At 43.2% G+C, this 24,873-nt stretch overlaps 1 protein-coding gene across 3 annotated transcripts in view; it reads right to left on the bottom strand.

The window, feature by feature from the left end:
• Nucleotides 1–24,873, bottom strand: part of LOC126236504 (neuromodulin) — a 949,037-nt gene that overhangs the window by 534,854 nt on the left and 389,310 nt on the right. For 2 of the 3 annotated variants that reach the window (XM_049945862.1, XM_049945864.1), the window contains exon 2: nucleotides 6,033–6,099. The exons of the other annotated variant lie outside the window; for it this stretch is intronic. The gene's annotated coding sequence lies outside the window, so the exon portion shown is untranslated. The remainder of the gene's footprint in view (nucleotides 1–6,032; nucleotides 6,100–24,873) is intronic. 3 annotated transcript variants of the gene reach the window in all.

Below are 24,873 nucleotides of genomic sequence, written 5' to 3'. Positions count from 1 at the left end.
GATGTTTTAAACACCTTCTTGCTTCCCACCGAGCAATTCGGGGATGGCGACTGCATCTTTCAACACGATCGAGCGCCTGTTCATAATGCACGGCCTGTAGCGGAGTGGTTACACAGAGTCCTGACGCGAATCCTATAGAACACATTTGGGATGTTTAGGAACGCCGACTTTTTGCCAGGCCTCACCAAGCGACATCGATACCTCTCCTCAGTGGAGCACTGAGTGAAGAATGGGCTGCTATTCCCCAAGAAACCTTCCAGCACCTGACTGAACGTATGCCTGCGAGAGTGGAAGCTGTTATCAAGGCTAAGGGTGGTTCAACAGCATACTGAATTCCAGCATTACTGATGGAGGGCGCCGCGAACTTGTAAGACATTTTTAACCAGGTGTCCGGATACTTTTGATCACATATTGCACACACATCAAAAAAAGTTTTGCATCACAACGGTTCCCAGAGCTCCTGAAGGTAGACGTTGACTGTGGATATTGTATCACAGACACAGTCCCTTTGAATGTTCAAAGATGTTACTAAACCCGCCCAAAGATGTAAGCAACCATGCATGAGTTGCGCCTATTAGACGGAAGGGGTCCGACAGCCGATCAGATCCAGTCATTCTAGCAGGAAAGAGGTACATGGCTCGTGTTGTCCGTATTTCAATCATGCCTAGACTGTCAATACCGCGGTTTGATCGCGTCCGCGTTATTACTTTGTGGTAGGAAGGGCTCTCTACAAGCGAAGTGTCCAGGCGTCTCGGAATGAACCAAAGCGATGTTGTTCGGACATGGAGGAGAAACCGAGAGACAGGAACTGTCGATGAAATTCCTTTCTCAGGCCGCCCAAGGGCTACTACTGCAGTGGATGACCGCTACCTATGTATTATGGCTCGGAGGAACCCTGACACCAATGCCACCATGTTGAATAATACTTTTCGTGCAGTCACAGAACGTCGTGTTACTACTCAAACTGTGCATGGTGCTCAACTTCACTCCCAACGTCCCTGGCGAGGTCCATCTTTGCAACCACGACACCATGCAGCGCTGTGCAGATGGTCCCGACAACATGACGAATGAACCGCTCAAGATTGGCATCACGTTCTCTTCACCGATAAATGTCGCATATGCCTTCAGCCAGACAATCGTCGGAGACGTTTTTGGCGGCAACCTGATCAGGCTGAACCCCTTAGACACACTGTTCAGCGAGTGCAGCAAGGTGAAGGTTCCCTGCTGTTTTGTGGTGACATTATGTGGGCTGACGTACGCCGCTGGTGGTCATGCAAGGCACCATAACGACTGTGCGATACGTGAATGCCATCCTGCGACCGACAATGCAACTATATCGGCAGCATATTGGCGAGGCATTCGTCTTCATGGACGACAATTCGCGCCCCCATCGTGCACATCTTGTGAATGACTTCCTTCAGGATAACGACGTCGCTCGACTAGAGTGGCCACAAAGTTCTCCAGACATGAACCCTATCGGACATGCCTGGGATGGGCTGTCACCCACCAACCACTCTGAGGGATCTACGTCTAATCGCCGTTGAGGAGTGGGACAATCTGGTTCAACAGTGCCTAGATGAACTTTTGGATGGTATGCCACGACGAATACAGGCATGCATGCTGAGGTGCCGGTGTGCACAGCAATGTGGAACACCGCCTTTGAAGGTCTCGCTGTACGACGTGCAATGTGTGATTTTCATGAGCAATAAAAAGGGCGGAAATGATGTTTATGTTGATCTATATTCCAATATTCTGTACACGTTCTGGAACCGAGCTGATGCAAAACTTTTTTGATGCGTGTATTTTTTCAGTACTTGTACTTACTAGATAAAGATTTTTCGAAGACAAGTACTCTCGGAGTCGTAGTATTTCGTTTGGAGATCTGGCAGATACTGCTGTTACACATCGCCTTACGCTGTGTGCAGATGAAAACAGTGGACATATGATTGGTGGAGCAGAGTTTTAAACCCTGTCCGGTAATCATTCATATAGTTTTTCGCAGTTTCCCGGAAAGCATCTCGAACGTATGCCACAACAGCTCCCTTGAAAATATATTAAATCGAACTTAGTCTCCAATTAGACTAAAGTGCACTAAACATTAAATGCTGAACTTTATCGTTGAGCAGCAACGTAACTAACCATCACAATGCATTGAGTTATTAATTATAGTTTCTAAATCTTATGTCCAAAGAATGAAACGAGATGTCTCGTAAATTATTTATTGGTTTGCGACAAATTGTAGTGTTCTGCTATCTACCTACATATAACATCTTGGCATCTATGGGGCTCTAAACTCCCGCGTTGAACTCACATGTAGCCTTCAAACACCTCTATCTTGTGCTACTTGCCAATTATTTACACCGATCCTGTTTTATAATGTTTCAATTCCATTTACCTGTGTACTCTCTTGTCTCCCGCTTGGTCTCTTACCAAATAACTTCTCCACGACTATTCTGGAAACGACTTGATGCTGCTCATTCTTATCTGATGACCTGCCCTTTGAAGTCTGCTGAAATTCATTACGCTCATTATTGTGGCTTGTTGTGATAGAATGTGAATTCTGTGCTGCGTCTTGTCACCAAGCTTTGTGATTCATTACTAAAGTTTAGAAATAAGATTTTTTATAAAATTTGTTCTCAAATACTTGTAACTGATGTTCTTCCATTTGAGTTAAACACCAAGGTTCTGATCCATAGGTTACGACTGGTCAGAGAATTGTGTTATGTAACTTCATTTCAGTCTTCTCAGGTAGTAGTTTAGATTCTAAAAGTTTTTTTACAGAGTAGTAGGCTCTATTAGCATTTTCCCGTATCTTATACTTTTGTATGACATTGTTCATCTACTTTTAGCCTAGAAATTTGGACTGTTCCACGCCTTCAAATTTATAGTTGCCGAATATTAGATATGACTGGTTGTCTTTTTCATCTCTACATCTTTGAACTTTTATCTGTTTTGTTTTCGGATCATTTTCTTTTAGGCCGAGTTTGGATGCTTCTTCTACGAGCTCCACAAATAACTACTAACATCTACTTCACTTTATCCAGTGGTCACTATATCATGTGCATATGTTAAAAGCTTAACTTCAATTTTTTCGAGGATCCTAGTAGGTATCAGTCTGAGATTCTTCATAACTCTCTCCAAGGCTGCATAAAAGAGAAGAGGGGACAGGGCATTTTCCTATCTTAGTCCATTTTTTAAATTGTCAGATTTTATTCCATTTATGAAAAACAAGTTTATGTTATCAGCAATGAATATTTATAAATTTAATTGGAAATTCAAAATCTGTCATTACATTCCACAGGCTTTGTATGTCAATAGAGTCATGAGTTTTCATAAAATCGATGAACAAGTAATGTATTTTTTGTTTGTATTCCCATGATTTTTCATTTCTTACTATTATTACAAATATATTGTCAGCAGTGCATCTATTTCTGCGAAAGCCATTTTGGTAATCGCCGAACTTAGAACTACTTAAACCTAACTAACCTAAGGACATCACACACATCCATGCCCGAGGCAGGATTCGAACCCGCGACCGTAGTGGTCGCGCGGTTCTAGACTGTAGCGCCAAGAACCGCTCAGCCACACCGGCCGGCTCGCCGATTACATTTTCTGTGTGTGGTTTCAAGCGGCTTAGCACCAAAGTAGAAAAAAATCTTTAGTCTGTGTTTGTTAGTATATCTCCGTAGAGTTTCTGATGTCTTCCCTGTCTCCTTTTTTAGGTATTAGGAGTGTTAATGATTCCATTCTATTGGTACCTTCTCCATTTCTGAGATTACCTTTATCACATGAAACAAACATTTATGCAGTGCTTCAGCTTCATATTTTAGTATCTCATCAGTCGGAATTCCGTCACTCCCAGCTGTCTTGCTTTTCTTTTCTTTTCAGATGCCTGATACTTCCCAACACCTCTTAAAATATCATTTCTGGAATTTGATCGTTATTAATGTTCCTCCTGGGATTTTTCATTGGCTATTCCAGAATAGAAGCATTCAATAGATTGTCAAAATATTTCTTGATTGATGATAAAATTTTGCTTAGTTCAGTAATCATACTGCCCTACTTACCTCTTCTCACCTTAGGTTTTTAATTAAAACCTCTTTTAATTTTGTTGACTGTGCCATACATTTTCGGAATGCTATTAATTTGATGATATTCGTCAATAGGTTCGAATTGCTGTGTTAGGTATAACGTAGATGATTTTTTAAAAGTAAACTACCATGCTATTTTTGCGCTTAAATTTGGAATCCATTCAAATTGCTCTATATTGTTTTGATATAGCTGAATGTTTCCAAAACGGCATTGATATCATTTACTTGTGGTTAAATGTATGCGTTTTATTTGAAAGATATTGTCTGCATTCGATATGGACGCTTCCAGGAAACGCTAGTAATCCTTAGTCTAATGACCAGATGAGTATTAAACCAAATGTAAAAGAGCACAATGTGGTGACTGTTAGGGATGTGGTGCCTTTTGCAGACAATTTGGGCCTGCACATGGACAGAAGCTTGACACGGGCCGTGTTCATGTCAGAGGGAACGTCCGGGGAGATGAAGGGGTGAGGGGTGGTGAGAGGGGCAGGAGTTGTGGCGACGTGACAGGGCATCGATGATTATAAAACCGCTGCTGTGTTCCGCTCTTGCGACCCGCTTAAAGCGAAGGGTTCAATATACCCAGCATTTGCAATGACTAAAACAGTCACTCTCCAGACTGTTTTGATGGTGTCCAGCCTTTCCTGTGTCAGTCTCTAGATCCGAGCATAACGCTTTCAGTGATAGTATGCTATGTTTATTGACCTCTTCCTCATACGAGCAGTGTGCCTCAGGAGACGGTTTGTGAAACAACGAATCTGTGAGCCAGCTACAGTACCGGGATGACCATCTGCTAGATGTGTGATCTACAGCAACTCGTGAGGTATGGATTTTAATGTAGCTACAGGGGCACCCGGACGTGCCATAGTAACAGTTTGTATAAAATCCCTGACGATAAATTTGTTACATATGTATCAATCTAACCCCTGTACAGTGCTTGAAACACGATACCTCGCATAATTATTACGCGGTCCTACTTCCATTCACGTATAGTGGGTGTGTATAATGACCATATGTCTTTACATCCGACCAAACTTTCCTTACACAGTATACCAAGAAGGCTCGTTCTTTAAATTTATGCTGCAGGATGTCACGACAATAACCTTGCTTACGTTACTCGAACAAAACCTGTTGCACTTTTGTATAGGCTACATCGACTTGTTACGGACAGTGAGTTTCTGGATTCTGTACCGTCTTTAATCAACACACGATCAATGTCAGGAATACTAGAAACGCACTCTAGAAAATACAGCACTGAAGGCTCTTATGTGGTGTCCTTAACAGAGGCACACTACTTACCCGCAATGTCCCCAAGAAATCTGCGTACCGTTTGCTAACAACACTACTGCAGTAGTATCTTCGGTCCATTTAACATAACTTCGTAGAGTTCCCGCAACGAAGACATGAAATTAACGATAAATGCGCATTTTTCCCCCCTTAGTGCTGAGGTAGGTGGGGATGTCAATTGTTAAATATCTTATTTCAGAGATTAAATCTCCAACTAGTTATATTTATAGCGTTTGACTGTTTGTGGTCGACTTCTAAGCACAAAAGGCTTCATTCTAAAACAGACAGCGTAGTAATTGATGTATTATAAATTCGCAAATGTATCGGGTCATCATGAGGCATCATCATCTTGTATGGTAACGTTTCCATACTGTGACTGTGGCTAACATAAGCAGACGGATGACAATTTGTCCTTCATCCAATTTTGAATCCATGTAAATCAACAAAGACAGATAATCTACAGTAGAAAATATCATTTCGTTCAGATTCAACAGCTACTGCCTCGAACAAATGCTGGTGCACAGTTTAATTGTGTTTTTTATAAACAGCTGCGCTGTGGAATAAAATTGAAGCAATGTGCAGAATGCTTGTGCAAGAGCACGGAAAGCCATATGCTGATGTGAAATACATAGACGCTAACAGAAAATTTCTTACGGGTTTCAAGGACGAGACTTCTTCGAATCAGCTGCAACCGGGCGACCTCTCTTCCTCAGTAACTCACCTGAAAACAAAGATGGGATACTAGTTAAACTTCAGTAAACGTAAAACCTACGTACTCAGATGCATATTGCAGCACTTACGCTGCAAAGGGCATGTAAACAAATACAGAAACTTAAAACATAACAGAAATTAGTGCTACTCTTATAATACTCCCCATACATTACATTAACAAATTATCTAATTTTGTAACATCTTCTGAAAGCTTGATTTAGAACAATACCGCAATAAGAGTCACAAATATGTAGGTGGCAGCAACCGCATCGTATCAGTAGATGTTTCGAATGCTTTTGTGATACGTATCACACGACGCATTGACGAAATGAAATGCAGGAAGAGACTGCCTAAAGGACAGTATAAAACGTTATGCATTACAATTATCTCTTTCTCGAAAACTAAAGCCTAGTGACCAGAACACTTTTACAAGAGTTACTCTTGAGCGATCAACAATCAGTGTGTTCACACGTACCAAAATAGGTTGGCCATCGGGTGTAACATCACCCTTTCCAGAAGTCAGTAGTGTAATCGTAAGGGAACCTCAAATTTCGTGTTGCTGCTGTTGTGTAGAATCAATAATCAGCTTTTGATCATCTTCGCCCTTTTGCAGGACTGTAATTATTAGTATCACATTCATCATCATCATCATTATCATCATCATTGTCCTTATCATCGCCATTATTATTATTAGTATTATTATACATTTTTTCCCTTAAGACAGTGTTTAACCCGAATGTTATATGATTATTCAATTTGCTCTTGTTTCCTTCCTATTTTCCTCTACCCAAAAGCTCATCATTCTTCGATTTTGTTCCTGTTTACTTTGCTCTGCCAATCTTTTCCCTGGTTGCTTCATTTTTTTTTACTTCAAATTTTGTGTGCAAACCTATGTTTCTGAATTTCTCTTTTTCATTTATCGATTCCGTTCTGATTCCTGCTCCTTTTAGGTCTTCTTCTATTTCTTGAAACCAACCGGCTTTGTTGATTGAGCTGTTTGCTGCATTAAAAATCCTGTTTGTGAGTCTGTTGCTGTTCATTCTATATGTGTGTCCACAGAATATTAGTCGGCGTTTTCTGACCATGTCTGTGAGCCTGTGTGTGCGTTCGTATAAACCTTTGGTTAGTCTCTTCATCCATATACCATCCCTGTGTACTGCTCCAAAAATTTTTCTGAGGATTTTACGTTCAATGTTTCCTGTTTCTGTGATGCCTGACGCTCCGCCTTAGTAGTTTCTGATACGCAGAGTGCTACTGGTAGTAGGCTGTCTTGGCACGTTTCTCTTACTGTAGTGTGTCCATGTCAGGTTGTAGGCTTTGTGAAGTTTTTGTGTTCGTTCTATGTTGGCTGCCTTTTACGTACGTGCCCAGATACTTGAGTTTTATCCACTCTCTTACCCTCTCCTTGTTTTGTGTGGATGACTTGTGTGTTGTTGATCTTTCTTTCAGTGTACTGATTTTTCTGTGATGTCACTAAATCTGTATTGGCAGAGATTTTATGTAAGTATTTCTGTGCTTCACGTCTATTGTTGCTGAGTATTTCCAGGTCATCTGCAAATGCCAAGCATTTTATGATTGTCTTGTTTGTGAACATATTTTTCCGAGCTGTCTTTTAGTTTTTCTTCCCACTGTCTGATAATTTTGTCCGAGATCATTTAGAATTGAAGCGGTGAGAGACCATCAATTATCTGATCCCTGAATGTATTTCGAATGGTTCTGAGACTTCTCCCATAAATTTTATTTTTGATATGGTGTCTGTGAGTGTCCGTTGCAGGAGTGACATAGTTTTTCTGTCTAGTGCATATTCGTCTAGTGTGTCAAAGAGAGTCTGCCAGCCATTGAGTCGCAGAACGTTTTTAAAACTGTTACTGTAATTACCTGTAGGAGTCAGGGCCAACCCACACGAATGGGCTCACAGCAAACATTGACGCCAGTTTCATCTCACTTACCACCACAAGTAATCCTCGTTAACCTAAAAACTGTCGCACCTACTGTGGATAATTAACTGCACAAAATTGATATAGAGGAAAATTTCCATATATTACATATACTTTACGGGAAGCAAGTAAAATAAAACAAACTGTAGCAAATTAACATGGAATTGAACTTCTGCCCATTGATGTAGTACGTCATCTTGTTGGCAATTCAGCTACAGTAATGACCGACAAACATTTCCCTGTTAAGGGTCTACATAGTGTGGCTCAAATGGTTCAAATGGCTCTGGGCACTATGGGACTTAACATCTGAGTATATAACTAATAAGAGAGTATTTTATTTGCAGAAAAACTTTTGTATATTGGCGGAGTAAGTTTAGGATAGAGACAGGACCCTTTTGAGTAATATTTTAAGTAATAATTCCTCTTCCGTAGCCGGCCGGAGTGGCCGAGCGGTTAAAGGCGCTACAGTCTGGAACCGCACGACCGCTAGGGTCGCAGGTTCGAATCCTGCCTCGGGCATGGATGTGTGTGATGTCCTTAGGTTAGTTAGGTTGAAGTAGTTCTAAGTCTAGGGGACTGATGACCTCAGAAGTTAAGTCGCATAGTGCTCAGAGCCATTTGAACCATTTTGAACCTGTTCCGTAACTCTCAACAATAATCAGGAAAAATGGTATGTAGCATTTCATTCACTTCAGCGTTGTACCAAAGTTTCGATATTTAATCAATAGTGACAAAAGGTTTTATTCAAGTAACAAACGGCACACGAGGAAACTTAATTTTTTGTAATTGCTGTATGACGATCCAGGTATAAGGAAGGTAGTTAGTTCAGAATTTAACATTTGTTCGAAGTTATCATCATTAGAGAATCTGCACTTGTTCAACTGGAGGAGGGTTGAGAAAGTTAGGTCATTTAGCAAAACTGTGAAAACATAAATCTGGATGTCCTAACGAGATTCCCCGTATTCAGAAACGCCCTTAAACGCTAAGCGAGTATTAGGTTTTATAACCGTGTTACTTCGCAGAAACTTCATGCTAGAAGCAATGGTGTATTACAATATGCAGTACACACTTGGGTAGAGTATATGTAGACTGTGGAAGTTCCGGAGGCAGCCGAAGTCCAGTGTTGCTGTATTACGAGGCCAGCGAGAATGGACGAATTTATCGCACAGTGAATTGCCGCGCTGCTGCAGAGTGTATGTGAGGGCCGGCGCCTCCTTAGTACTGTGGGGGCGCTGGGCGCCTGCCAGCCAGGGGCCGTTAGGCGCGCGGTTTAGTGTCGCGACCGCCGCCATGTGCGCTGCTGTGCGGTAGCGTCCACCCGCAAGTTGTCGCTCGCCAAGCGGCACGGCAGCGCTGGCAAATGGGTTCCCCAGCGCTCGCGAGACCGTTAGCCCCACAGCAGAGATGAGCACGTCGTTACACACATCAGGACTTGTTCAAGAAAGGGGAGATTTATGGTGCCTTAGATATGCCAAATTTAAGCGAAAACAATGTCGCCTTCGCTCGTCATACTCATTCGAGTTTCGTAGTACTTCTACATCTACATCTACATTTATACTCCCCAAGCCACCCAACGGGGTGTGGCGGGGGTCACTTTACGTGCCACTTTCATTACCTCCCTTTCCTGTTCCAGTCGCATATGGTCCGCGGTAAGAACGACTGCCGGAAAGCCTCCTGCGCTCTAGAATCTCTCTAATTTTACATTAGTGATCTCCTCGGGAGGTATAAGTAGGGGGAAGCAATGTATTCGATACCTCATCCAGAAACGCACCCTCTTGAAACCTGGACAGCAAGCTACACCGCGATGCAGAGCGCCTCTCTTGCAGAGTCTGCCACTTGAGTTTGCTAAACATCTCCGTAACGCTATCACGCTTACCAAATAACCCTGTGACGAAACGCGCCGCTCTTCTTTGGATCTTCTCTATCTCCTCCGTCAACCCGACCTGGTACGGATCCCGCACTGATGAGCAATACTCAAGTATAGGTCGAACGAGTGTTTTGTAAGCCACCTCCTTTGTTGATGGACTACATTTCTTAAGGACCTTCCCAATGAATCTCAACCTGGCACCCGCCTTACCAACAATTAATTTTATATGATCATTCCTCTTCAAATCGTTCCGTAACGCATACTCCCAGATATTTTACAGAAGTAACTGCTACCAGTGTTTGTTGCGCTATCATATAATCATACAATAAAGAATCCTTCTTTCTATGTATTCGTAATACATTACATTTGTCTATGTTAAGGGTCAGTTGCCACTCCGTGCACCAAGTGCCTATCCACTGCAGATCTTCCTGCATGTCACTGCAACTTTCTAATGTTGCAACTTCTCTGTATACTACAGCATCATCCGCGAAAAGCTGCATGGAACTTCCGACACTATCTACTAGTTCGTTTATATATATTGTAAAAAGCAATGGTCCCATAACACTCCCCTGTGGCACGTCAGAGGTTACTTTAACGACTGTAGACGTCTCTCCATTGAGAACAACATGCTGTTTTCTGTTTGCTAAGAACTCTTCAATGCAGCCACACAGCTGGTGTGATATTCCGTAGGCTCTTACTTTGTTTATCAGGCTACAGTGCGGAACTGTATCGAACACCTTCCGGAACTCAAGGAAAATAGCATCTACCTGCGTGTTGTTCAAACCTACCGGCAACAAATCTAGCAGCCCATCTCTGAACTTTTCTCGGCCCTGTCAGCAACCGTATAAATATTAATTTTAAATTAACAACAGCCTCAGTTGCAACGTTTGTCTAGATTTACCTAGGTTTCAGTTGGGATAACCCAACCTTCTTCAGAATAAAAGAAATTAAGATTTGTCCATAATGGACAACGTTAAAAACTAAAAAATATAATATAGTAATACATCGTCATATTGCAATAACTTATCTGGGAAACAGCCTCGGCCCCACTTCGCGACCGCAGTACGGCAACAATGGATGTTGTACTGGAACTGGCTATAGCCTCGAGAGCGCATGCGCGATAGTGTGTCATGCGTACTTGTTCTTTTATTCTGAAGAAGGTTGGTTTATCCCAATTAAAACCTAGGTAAATCTAGGTAAACATTGCAACTGAGGCTGTTGTTAATTTAAAATTAACATCTCTGAACTGCTTCGACGTCTTACCTAAATCCGACATGGTGCGGATTCCGAACAATCGAACAGTACTCAACAGCTTGTCTTTACTGAACACTCACTGTCGGGCCCCTCACATATCTGGCAAACTATTCTGTATACTCGTACCTTCGTGAACAGTCGGCAGTCTCGCATCGTGTGAAAAACTTCACGGAAATCTAGAAATATGGAATTCACTTGTAGCCCTACATACATAGTCCGTGGGATATCGTATGAGAAAAGTGCAAGCTGAGTTTCGCACGATCAGTGTTCTGTAAATCCCTCTGATTTGTGAACAACAGCTTTTCCCTCTCAAGAAAATCTGAGAATATGTTCAAGCATTCTGCATTAAACCGATGTTAAGGATATTGTCCTGTAATTTTGCGGGTCCGTTCTTTTACCCTTCTTACGTATAGGAGTCATCTGCGTTTTTTCCAGTCACTTTGGACTTCGCGCTGGGCGAGAAAGTTGCGATAAATGCAAGCTAAACAAAGGGCCAATGCTGTAGAGTACGGTTTGTAAAACTTAACTGGGATTCCGTCAGGGCCGCGCGGGTTTAGCCGAGCGGTCTAGGGCGCTGCAGTCATAGACTGTGCGGCTGATCCCGGCGGAGGTTCGAGTCCTCCCTCGGGCATGGGTGTGTGTTTGTCCTTAGGATAATTTAGGTTAAGTAGTGTGTAAGCTTGGGGACTGATGACCTTAGCAGTTAAGTCCCATAAGATTTCACACACATTTGAACATTTTTTTGATTCCGTCAGGTCCTGGCGATGTATTAGCTTTCAACTCTTTGAGATTTCTCTACGCCAGGGATGCTTATTACAATGTTGTCCACACGAAACTGTGTGCGATGGTCAGATGACGGTATGTTCGTATGATTCTCCTGCATGTACGATGGAACAGGAAAGGAAATGAATAGTAGTGGTTCAGGGTAGACTCCGCCTCGCACCATACCATGGATTGCGGAGTATGTATGTAGAGGTAGATGAGAGATTCACCCTCTATAAACAACCAAAATATTAAAAGATGTTGTATGGCCATTTGTAGAAAAATATTGGCCTAAGTTAATGCGGACGGATAGGAAAAACAAGCCCGTAATATTCGGATACAGCATTAGCTATGGTCTGCTTGACGTTTAAATATCTGGGCGTAACGTTGCAAAGCGATACGAAATGGAACGAGCATATGAGCACTGTGACATGGAAGGCGAATGGTCGACCTTCGTTCATAGGGAGAATTTTAAGAAAGTGTGGCTCACCTGTAAAGGAGACTGCATATGGGACGCTTGTGCAACCTAATCTTAGGTACTGCTTGAGTGTTTGAGATCACCACCAGGTCGCACTGAAGGAAGACATCGAAGCAATTCAGAGGCTGGCTGCCAGATACACTGGCGTCCAAAATTAACCACTATTGCCCCGTCATGTGTCTAATTCACGATATAATCATACAGAATGCCAACAGATGTCAGTACGATCATGTTCTGCACAGAAGAATGCAATCCGATCAACAGACAACAACGCCAACTACGACATCGGAGCACCTATCAAATGGGATAGTGTTTGCCGGGTAGTCCCACATCACATCCGCAATCGCTGTGTACACAGTGTCACAGACGATGCAGTATGACACAGAGAAGACACCTACCAGATTCTTTGTGGTGGGGAGCCATAGGAAAAATGGAAACAGGACAATCGCAAACTGTTACGGCCGGATGACTTATCTGAATCGTTTTGTTGTTATTCGGATGAGGTGACGGTTTATAGCGACCAAACCTGTATCCTGACGACCAGGACAGTGCCGACCACGTGTGACATCCAAAGGAGAGGGCCGTCATTTGGCTGTAAGGGCACGACGCGACAGCCTTCGTACTGCACGGACAACTAGCATCTGACCTCGCAGCATCCACTGGACGTGTTGTATCGAGGGGTGTACAGCAGGCTTAGGCAGAATGACACTTATTGTTGGAGACCTGCTGCATGTGTACCTCTGATGCCTCTGCGCAGAAGAGGACGTCTAGAGTGGAGTCGACAATATGCCACCTAGACGATCGAGCAGAGGCCAATGTTCTCTTCACAGATGGATCTCGATTTCATCTCGAGAGTGATTCTCAACGATTCGTAACTGGATAGAACGTGGGACTCACTTTTGGGACCCAAACGTTTTGAAAAGAGACCGATATCGAGGAGAATCCCTAATGGTGCGGGCAGGGATTATGTCGACCACACGAACACCTGTACATGAAATTCTACATCTACATCTATACTTCGCAAGCCACCTGACGGTGTGTGGCGGAGGGTATCTTGAGTACCTCTATCAGTTCCCCCTTCTATTCCAGTCTCGTATTGTTCGTGGAAAGAAGGATTGTCGGTATGCCTCTGTGTGGGCTCTAATCTCTCTGATTTTATCCTCATGGTCTCTTCGCGAGATATATGTAGGAGGGAGCAATATACTGCTTGACTCCTCGGTGAAGGTATGTTCTCGAAACTTCAACAAAAGCCCGTACCGAGCTACTGAGTGTCTCTCTTGCAGAGTCTTCCACTGGAGTTTATCTATCATCTCCGTAACGCTTTCGCGATTACTAAATGATCCTGTAACGAAGCGCGCTGCTCTCCGTTGGATCTTCTCTATCTCTTCTATCAACCCAATCTGGTACGGATCCCACACTGCTGAGCAGTATTCAAGCAGTGGGCGAACAAGCGTACTGTAACCTACTTCTTTTGTTTTCGGATTGCATTTCCTTAGGATTCTTCCAATGAATCTCAGTCTGGCATCTGCTTTACCGACGATCATTCAAATGGTTCAAATGGCTCTGAACACTATGGGACTTAACATCTGTGGTCATCTGTCCCCTAGAACTTAGAACTACTTAAACCTAACTAACCTAAAGACATCACACACATCCATGCCCGAGGCAGGATTCGAAACCTGCGACCGTAGCAGTCGCGCGGTTCCGGACTGAGCGCCTAGAACCGCTAGACCACCGCGGCTGGCTATGATCATTCCATTTTAAATCACTTCTAATATGTACTCCCAGATAATTTATGGAATTAACTGCTTCCAGTTGCTGACCTGCTATACTGTAGCTAAATGATAAGGGATCTTTCTTTCTATATATGCGCAGCACATTACACTTGTCTACTGGTGAAGTGGCAAGGTTTAACGGCTGTCAGGTATCGTGACGAGACCTGGGGATCTCATGTGCGGTTGTTGCGAGGTGGTGTGGGCCCCGACTTTGTTTTGACGGACAATAATGCACGACCACGTAGAGCAGGTTGGTTGAAGTTTTCTTGGAACCGAGAGGCATTACAAGCACGGCGTGGGCTGCTCGCTATCCCGATTTGAATCCTATAGGACATGTCTAAGATGAACTAGGGAGACCTGTTACTACACTTCAGAACCCACCAACTATTATACAAGACTTGCGAGCAGCTCTGCAGGGAGAATGGGCGTTATTACCTCAACATGAGACTGGTGACATCATTCACAGAATACCGCGTCATTGTCAGGCCTTTATTGCTGCCAGACGTAGTGACACCCTGCCGCACGTGGTCACACCCCATACTGAGCACATTAACCAACTGTCGGAATGTGTGTGCAAATCCTTTCAGTTGAAAAAAAATAACGAAGGGCATTATTATCTATCGTTATGCAAGTTGCAACTGTTTACGTTCTCTATTCTTTACATTTTTTCCACTCTACTATCATTTGTTTATACTGTTTTGTGGAAATATAAAGGCAAATTTCCGTTTGTTGCTTTAATGTAGGACACCAGTGTATGGTACCGGTAGGTTCGGACAACACGTGTCACGGAGATGCTTTGGCGACTCAAATGGGAATACCTGGAGGTAAGGCTATGTTCTTTTCGAGGGACAATATCGGAAAAATTTAGAGAACCAGCATTTGAAGCTGCCGCCAATATACATTTCGCCTAAGGATCATGGCGATAAGATATGAGAAATCAGGATTCATATGGAAGCATATAGACAGCCGTTTGCTTGCTCTCTCTGTGTGTGGAACAGGAAAGGAAACTGCCGTGGTGGTACAGGTACCCTACGGCACGGAACGTGCTATGGCTTGCGGAGTATGTATATAGATGTTGATAATATCCGTTTGTTTTCGGTTTATGTTATAACTATGTGTGCTTAGAGTACTGATGTGATGCTCCCAAGCCCGGGTTCCCGGGTTAGATTCTCGACGGGGTCAGGGATTTTCTGTGCCTCGTGATGACTGGGCGTTGTGTGATGTCGTTAGGTTAGTTAGGTTTAAGTAGTTCTAAGTTCTAGGGGACTGCTGACCGTAGCTGTTACGTCCCATAGTGCTCAGAGCCATTTGAACCAAGTACTGATGTGACGTGCCAAAATGAATACAACGCGTCGCGTAAATAAGTTGTCGCACCACGTTACAAACAAATTTATACATATGTGGTGTCTGTTATTTCGGACGAAGAACCTCAAATTCCTACGGAATCAGCGATATTTGCGAGTATTGAGGATAATGGACAGGAGCACTACATTAGTAGTGTATGAGTTAGTTGATCCCCTCTTAGAAATTTGCGACAAGTCATTGCTCACTCAAGATCGTGCATCAGCCTCATATTCTACAGGTAAACTCGATAGAAACATTAATTCAGATGTGAGCTGCACCTTGGTATTTCTAGACGGTCACCTTCCACCAATTACGCGGCTGACGAGTGGTTTAAGCGCGTAGACTGTGTGATGGCTATGATTTTCACTATCTACCTTTAGTTCATCCCTAAATAAACACAACAGCACATCGTATAAACGGTCACAATTGTCCAACTGACTACATACACTGGCAAAACAACTGGCCTCTCTGTTCGAGCCGCAGGTGGGGAAGACTGACACATACGTAAAAAGACTCAGGACATTTTCTTGAGAACCTGCAGAAAGGACACATCAGTAACATTACGAATTGTGAACAAAAATGTCTTCCATGTTTGTTACGTTTCTGATTTGACTTTACAGAAAATATGGTACTTTCGACCGACATTGCAGTATTTACCTCGGTCTAATAATTTATTTCAACAATATATCTACAACTGTGAAATGATGGTTCAAATGGCTCTGAACACTATGGGACTTAACATCTGTGGTAATCAGTCCCCTATAACTAAGACTACTTAAACCTAACTAACCTAAGGACAGCACACACATCCATGCCCGAGGCAGGATTCGAACCTGCGACCGTAACTGTGAAATGATGACGACGGTGACCTGTTTATGACAATGACGTAATATGTCTTCTAGAAAAACTGTTGGAAGGATTATTTTTGTTTTCTTGTGTAACTAAATTTTTTTGCTGATCCCATTCTTTTCCGTCTACTCTGATGAAGCGTTCAAATCACATGAAGACTGTTTTCCACAATGAGGAGCCTTACAACGAAATTTAAAAATCGTAAACTTTACGCGCTGAAACATGCTCAATGCGAACATTCGTAGATCACAATAGTCATTAATATGCGCAGCCTGATGGTCTGATAAAAGTAGGGAAGGACGGAGTCCGACATTAATGGGCCGTGATTAACATTCAGGTCGGCGCGGCGCTGCGGGCGCCAGGCTGCGTTATTACCTTCTCTCATCCGGTCCCGCGGAATAATGAAAGAAGGAAATCCTGAAAGTCGGGAGAAAGAAAAAAAATACTTTGCTTCCTATTACTATGAATCGCAAAAAGTTGAATACCAATGCGGAGTGAAATCGCAGTAAGAATTCCTTTTATCCAAATTACCTACTGCAGAATTTTCAGCGGCCCAAATACTCGTAAGGTTGTTGTTGTGGTCTTCAGTCCTGAGACTGGTTTGATGCACCTCTCCATGCTACTCTATCCTATGCAAGCTTCTTCATCTCACAGTACCTACTGCAACCTACATCCTTCTGAATATGCTTAGTGTATTCATCTCTTGGTCTCCCTATACGATTTTTACCCTCCACGCTGCCCTCCAATACTAAATTTGTGATCCCTTGATGCCTCAGAACATGTCCTACCAACCGATCCCTTCTTCTAGTCAAGTTGTGCCACAAACTTCTCTTCTCCCCAATCCTATTCAGCACCTCCTCATTAGTTATATGATCTACCCATCTAATCTTCAGCATTCTTCTGTAGCACCACATTTCGAAAGCTTCTATTCTCTTCTTGTCCAAACTAGTTATCGTCCATGTTTCACTTCCATACACGGCTACACTCCATTCATATGCTTTCAGAAACGACTTCCTGACACTTAAATCCATACCCGATGTTAACAAATTTCTCTTCTTCAAAAACGCTTTCCTTGCCATTGCCAGTCTACATTTTATATCCTCTCTACTTCGACCATCATCAGTTATTATGCTCCCCAAATAGCAAAACTCCTTTACTGCTGTAAGTGTCTCATTTCCTAATCTAATTCCCTCAGAATCACCCGACTTAATTCGACTACATTCCATTATCCTCGTTTTGCTTTTGTTGATTTTCATCTTATAGCCTCCTTTCAAGACACTGCCCATTATGTTCAACTGCTCTTCCTAGTCCTTTGCAGTCTCTGACAGAATTACAATGTCATCAGCGAACCTTAAAGTTTTTATCTCTTCTCCATGGATTTTAATACCTACTCCGAATTTTTCTTTTATTTCCTTCACTGCTTGCTCAATATACAGATTGAATAACGTCGGGGGGAGGCTACAACCCTGCCTCACTCCCTTCCCAACCACTGCTTCCCTTTCATGTCCCTCGACTCTTATAACTGCCATCTGGTTTCTGTACAAATTGTAAATTTGGATTGTTCGTCTGGTTTTAGTTTTTACTTAGAACCTCTCTTTTTTGTTTTTTTATTTTTTTTATTTTGCAATTCTGTCTATGAGCATATTCTTTGTGATTTTCTAATTCTTTTAAGTCCTTCTCCGTTTCCATAAACCAATTTGATTGTTTTTTGCGAAAGTAGTAAAAATTTTTATCGTTAATCTATTTTGGTTCATTCTGAGGATCACTCCATAAAATCAATTCTTCCTTTCCTCATTGTGTCTGAGAGTTTTTCGGTAGTTTGGTAAAGGGTTTCATTTTTGTTGTGAATTAGTTTGTTTTTGTGGAATCTGGGCCAAGAATTTTTCTTACTATCTCCCTTTCTTTGGTCTCCAGACTTTCAACAGAGCCATGGTTGGTGATGAACCATGTTTCGACTGCATAAAGAGCTTCCAGCTCGATTACTGTATTTTTATGTTTTATTTTTGGCATTCCACGAGAGGGACTTTGTTATATGTGCTTTTGGTGAATTGGAAAGCTAGTTGGGGTGTTTCCTTATCTTTGTCATTATCTTGATCTTTTCAAAGCAGATTTTGAGACTACTTTGCCAGCCTGTTTTTGTAGTTCGAGAATCTCTTCTTTGGCTTGTTTCTAGTTCTCGGCTGGTAGGGATTATCATCTACAGAGGCTAGACAGTTGACTTCGGTGCCAATGATTTTTTCTTTCCTAGTTGGATTCCACTATGGATCTTGGAGTTCCACAGTCTACATTTTGTAGGGCGCTGTTACATAGCAGTGGGGAGAGTCCATCTCCTTGTCAAGCACCAGTTTTTATCTCAAATAGGTCGGAGGGTTGTGCCATGAATTTGATTTTGGAGCATATGTTCGTAAGGGTTCTCTGATTAGATTTGTGGTTTTGTTATCTAGATTTAATTCTTTTAGTACGGATAGGAGGGATTCCCGGTGTATTGAGTCGTATGCTTTCCTAAAGGCAACGAAAGTGGTAACATTTGATTTTGCTCTTGATTTTTGATAGGGTATGAGTCGAGGGACATGAAAGGGAAGCAGTGGTTGGGAAGGGAGTGAGACAGGGTTGTAGCCTCTCCCCGATGCTATTCAATCTGTATATTGAGCAAGCAGTAAAGCAAACAAAAGAAAAGTTCGGAGTAGGTATTAAAATCCATGGCGAAGAAATAAAAACTTTGAGGTTCGCCGATGACATTGTGATTCTGTCAGAGACAGCAAAGGACTTGGAAGAGCAGTTGAACGGAATGGACAGTGTCTTGAAAGGAGGGTATGAGATGAACATCAACAAAAGCAAAACGAGGATAATGGAATGTAGTCGAATTAAGTCGGGTGATGCTGACGGAATTAGATTAGGAAATAAGACACTTACAGCAGTAAAGGAGCTATTTGGGGAGCAAAATAATTGATGATGGTCGAAGTGAGAGGATATAAAATGGAGACTAGCAATGGCAAGGAAAGCGTTTCTGAAGAAGAGAAATTTGTTAACATCGAGTATTCGTTTAAGTGTTAGGAAGTCGTTCCTGAAAGTATTTGTATGGAGTGTAGCCATGTATGGAAGTGAAACATGGACGATAAATAGTTTAGACAAGAAGAGAATCGATGCTTTCGAAATGTGGTGGTACAGAAGAATGCTGAAGATTAGATGGGTAGATCACATAACTATTGAGGAGGTATTGAATAGAATTGGGGAGGAGTTTGTGGCACAAGTTGACTAGAAGAAGAAATCGGTTGGTAGGACATGTTCTGAGGCATCAAGGGATCACCAATTTAGTACTGGAGGGCAACGTGGAGGGTAAAAATCGTAGAGGGAGACCAAGAGATGAATACACTAAGATTCAGAAGGATGTAGGCTGCAGTAGGTACTGGGAGATGAAGATGCTTGCACAGGATAGGGTAGCATGGAGAGGTGCATCAAACCAGTCTCAGGACTGAAGACGACAACAACAACATGAGGTTTAGGATTTGTTCTGGGCAGGATCTACCTTTCTTGAAAACTGCTTCGTATTCTCGAAGTTGATGGTCTAATTGTGGTTCTGCTTTATTTGATAAGACGTTTTATTTTATTATGTTATTTGTTCATTTTTGTAGTTTGAGAAATTTTTCTACCCTCATGTTTTAGTAATGAGATTTCTCTACCTGCAACCATTACAACCCCTTGTTCAGAGGGTTCCGGTGGCTCTGCGGCATATGGTCCCCAATAGAGGCGAAGCAACGCACAAGGACAGAACGGCGTAGAGAGTGAGACGGCAGGGACGAGCGCGTACGTGCCGGTGTGCGTATATGCGCCCGCTTCTGGGGCGAGTCCTGCTGAATTAGTGAGCAGCGCCCGCTCCGCGGCTGAAACATTCAGCGCCGCACTGCAGCCGTCGCGCCGGCGGAGCCGTCGCCCGGGGCCGCTCCAATCTGAGCGCGCGGCCGCGGGCCCGCACCAGGAGGGGGCCACCGCTGCTGTGCGACACACCGGCCTTGCCAAGGTGCTGCCTTCTCCGTTCCAGTTCACGAGCGTTACTGTACTGCCCGTCATGACGCCACTGTTACACACCGAGAGTCGCTTTAAGGTAGTTCAATAGTTGAGACAGCAACGCTCCAATGTAGCTTCCAACAGTGTCGGAAGTTCCATGCGGCTTTTCGCGGGTGATGCTGTAGTATACAGAGAAGTTGCAGCATTAGAAAATTGTAGCGAAAGGCAGGAAGATCTGCAGCGGATAGGCTCTTGGTGCAGGGAGTAGCAACTGATCCTTAACATAGACAAATGTAACGTATTGCGAATACATACAAAGAAGGATCCTTTATTGTATGATTATATGACAGCGGAAAAAACACTGATAGCAGTTACTTCTGTAAAATATCTGGGAGTATGCGTACGGAACGATTTGAAGTGGAATGATCATATAAAATTAATTGTTGGTAAGGCGGGTGCCAGGTTCAAATGGTTCAAATGGCTCTGAGCACTATGGGACTCAACTGCTGAGGTCATTAGTCCCCTAGAACTTAGAACTAGTTAAACCTAGCTAACCTAAGGACATCACAAACATCCATGCCCGAGGCAGGATTCGAACCTGCGACCGTAGCGGTCTTGCGGTTCTAGACTGCAGCGCCTTTAACCGCACGGCCACTTCGGCCGGCTAAGCGGGTGCCAGGTTGAGATTCATTGGGAGAGTACTTAGAAAATGTAGTCCATCAACAAAGGAGGTGGCTTACAAAACACTCGTTCGACCTATACTTGAGTATTGCTCATCAGTGCGGGATCCGTACCAGGTCGGGTTGACGAAGGGGATAGAGAAGATCCAAAGAAGAGCGGCGCGTTTCGTCACAGGGTTATTTGGTAAGCATGATAGCGTTACGAAGATGTTTAGCAAACTCCAATGCAGACTCTGCAAGAGAGGCGCTCTGCATCGCGGTGTAGCTTGCTGTCCAGGTTTCAAGAGGGTGCGTTTCTGAATGAGGTATCGAATATATTGCTTCCCCCTACTTATACCTCCCGAGGAGATCACGAATGTAAAAACAGAGAGATTCGAGCGTGCACGGAGGCTTTCCGGCAGTCGATCTTCCCGCGAACTATACGCGACTGGAACCGGAAAGGGAGGTAATGACAGTGGCACGTAAAGTGCCCTCTGCCACACACCGTTGGGTGGCTTGGGGAGTATAAATGTAGATGCATATGTAGATGTAGATGTTCTCCACACGTGCAAAACGTTGACTCACTATGCGCTCTCCTATAACAATATCTGTTCCGCTCATGTGCCATCACTCACTCCAAATCCTGGAGCGCCATGCGCTCAGTCCAGTTTTCCTCATCCGCATACCTTCTCCAACATGTATTCTCTGCAATTTCATCGAATTCCTACCTCTTCTCACCCACATACTACGTATTATAATCCGTAACACTGCCATTGTTTCTTCTCTGATCACTAATTACGGTATGTTGCGCGCCTATACCAATACATTCCATCGTCCCCACACCCAAACACATTTCATATCAAATCCAACGCATATTCATTGCGCACCCTCTTTAGACAATGGAATCTGCCCTAATATTTATCCATCCTACCAACTTTAACTCTTTCCCCCCTATTCCACTCCACATCAGGGAATTCTGCCATCCATCCCCTCTTCCGTTTGCAGTATTACCAGCATACTCACCAGACTCCTCCTCACCTGCTGTCTTCCCACTATCGACCGAAACACGTACCTTCATCCACATAGATACTGCCTAACGGTCAACTATATTTATACATACCCATACCCACCCACAAACACAGACACACACACACACACACACACACACACAACCATTTAGTCATCTGGAACACCTTTTCCGTTCTCAAAATATCCCCACCCCCCCCCCCTCCCTTCTCCAACCCCTGTGCAACTCCTTAAACTTTTTAATGAAAGTACTGTGTCCCTTTTTAAAGGCCTTCGTCGTTTCTCCAAAGTGTTTTAAATTTACCTTTTTATCTTTAACTTTTAGTCTTTCTATTACAACTTAAAGAATAAAGATAATCGACAGCCTAAATCATACAATGTAAACTTTCACGGCCGGTATTGTCTTCACTTAAAACTTCCGGGCTGATAGGCTGTGGTCGAAGTATAAAACTGTCTCCTAACGTTTCGTCTCCGACTGCGGGAGACATCTTCGGAGGTAAAGCAGCGAACTGCGAAGAGGACTCGAGGAGGCGCTGATTATATAGGCAGTACAGAGGGCACCACTGTCGATCACGTGGCGTCGGCTATGAGATTGTCTCTGGTAATGCCAACATTCTCGATTGAAAGTAATCGATTACTTTCAATCGAGAATGTTGGCATTACCAGAGACAATCTCATAGCCGACGCCACGTGATCGACAGTGGCGCCCTCTGTACTGCCTATATAATCAGCGCCTCCTCGAGTCCTCTTCGCAGTTCGCCGCTTTACCTCCGAAGATGTCTCCCGCAGTCGGAGACGAAACGTTAGGAGACAGTTTTATACTTCGACCACGGCCTATCAGCCCGGAAATTTTAAGTGAAGACAGCCTAAAGTTCTGTCAGTATCAACAAAATTATCTTTTTATATATTTAAAAAATTTTTTAACCAAATTTGTTTCGCATTTGTTTGTATTCTAAAGCTTTTGGCTGAAGAGCAGTTTGTTGCGCCACTGGCAGCGCACATTCTCACCCACATGGTACGAGAGCGATGAATTAGACGCATATACAGGGTATAACAACAATGTACGGCACAAATTGCAGGACACATTCCTCAAACGTAGACGAAGAAATTATGTTTATGAATATGGATCTGGAAACGCTTTGTTTCTATGTTAGAGCTCATTTTCTCCAACTCATTAATCATGGGAAGCACACAAGAACAAAACGTTACAATCATGGGGAACATGCACTCTTGGTGCCGTCTGTTTACGTTGTGCATCGCCAGTGTTTTGTTTTACATGTCCTTGTTGCCTTGCGACGTACGTCATTGCTTGTTTACAGACAACATCATCTGCTCCAGCGATCAGTACGACCGTTGCAAGCACACCTGGTCCCGTTTTCCCACAGTCCATGTTTCACTACAATATAATGTGCGCCAGCGGTAGCTGAGTGGTCAACGCGACAGAATGTCAATCCTAAGGGCCCGGGTTCTGTTCCCGGATGGATCGGAGATTTTCTCCGCTCAGAGACTGGGTGTTTTGTTGTCCTAATCGTCATAATTTCATGCTCATCGACGCGCAAGTCGCCGAAGTGGCGTCAAATCGAAAGACTTGCGCCCGGCGAACGGTCTACCCGACGGGAGGCCCTAGTCCCACGACACGACTACCATACAATGCTGTGCAACAAACATACAATCTCAGAAACTTATTTTTCAAATTAAGGCCTACGTTTGATACTAGTTGACTTCGCTTGGCCAGAAATGCCCTCTTTTCCAGTGCTAGACTATCATTTACGTTCTCCGTGCTTCGTCCATCATGGGCTATTTTGCTGCTTAGGTAGCAGTATTCCATAACTTCCTCTACATCGAGGTCGCCAGTTCTGATGTTAAGAGTCCCGCTGTGCTCATTTCTGCTACTTTTGTTACTTTCGTCTTTCTTCGACTTACACCCAGTCCATATTCTATACTCTTCGGGCTATCGTTTATTAGACCTATTGCTTTAAATCTAACTATCATATAATTATGCCGTCATAATGACTAATCTTTGTCTCAGTTATCAGCTGATGTATACGTAAATTAATCCTCGACCTGTTAATCTATTCAGCGAGAAATGTGGGAAACACTGTGCTATTCGTGCTTCGTCGCAGTTTCATGCGAATAATGCTTTAGTAATAAATATTGCTGATGCTTTGCAGTTCACGCTCATTCTCTGCGGTCGTCACTGAAATCGCACCAATTTTGCCGATGGAGAATGAAAGGCAGGTTCTGGTGGAAGCGTAATAACAAGCGAGCACCTTCCATTAAAAAGAGCACTGCTTGCATGACGAGTACACACCATTACCAATAAAACGTTGCTCGGTATCGCGAGGCCGATTATGATCAAGTGGTGCAGTACTCCAAGTAAACGAGGAGCGAAACAATCATTTATGACGATTCCAACAGAGTGCCGGCTACCGATATGTGTTACTACAAACTGAGTTAAGAAGAGATGAGAGTAATTACAGTTCCATCACAAAACATGAGCACGATCCATTACGATTAAATTTCAGCGAGAGTGCCCATTTTTCCTCTTCTGCTGTACAGATTTGTCCAAACAGTGAAACTCTTGCACTTACCATGCACCTTCTACAGATAGAGGATGGTGGTAATTATTTGCGTGTGTCATATTTTAAAATTTATTCGGTACGTTTTCCGTTTTGAAGTACGAGCGGTTGCACCCTAAATTCTACCGTTTTTCTATAAAACTGTTCAGATGCAGCGACTATTAAACGTAAATGAAGTAGTAGCTTACTTTTATAAGAAGCCACTAGAGCGTTAAATATAAACTGTCTGTGCTTTGTAACGAGTATTCA

The sequence above is a fragment of the Schistocerca nitens genome, chromosome 2 (genome assembly GCF_023898315.1).
Source record: "Schistocerca nitens isolate TAMUIC-IGC-003100 chromosome 2, iqSchNite1.1, whole genome shotgun sequence".
NCBI lineage: Eukaryota > Metazoa > Arthropoda > Insecta > Orthoptera > Acrididae > Schistocerca > Schistocerca nitens.
The sequence above is the reverse complement of the archived record's forward strand: the minus strand, read 5'-3'. Positions and strand labels throughout refer to the sequence as shown.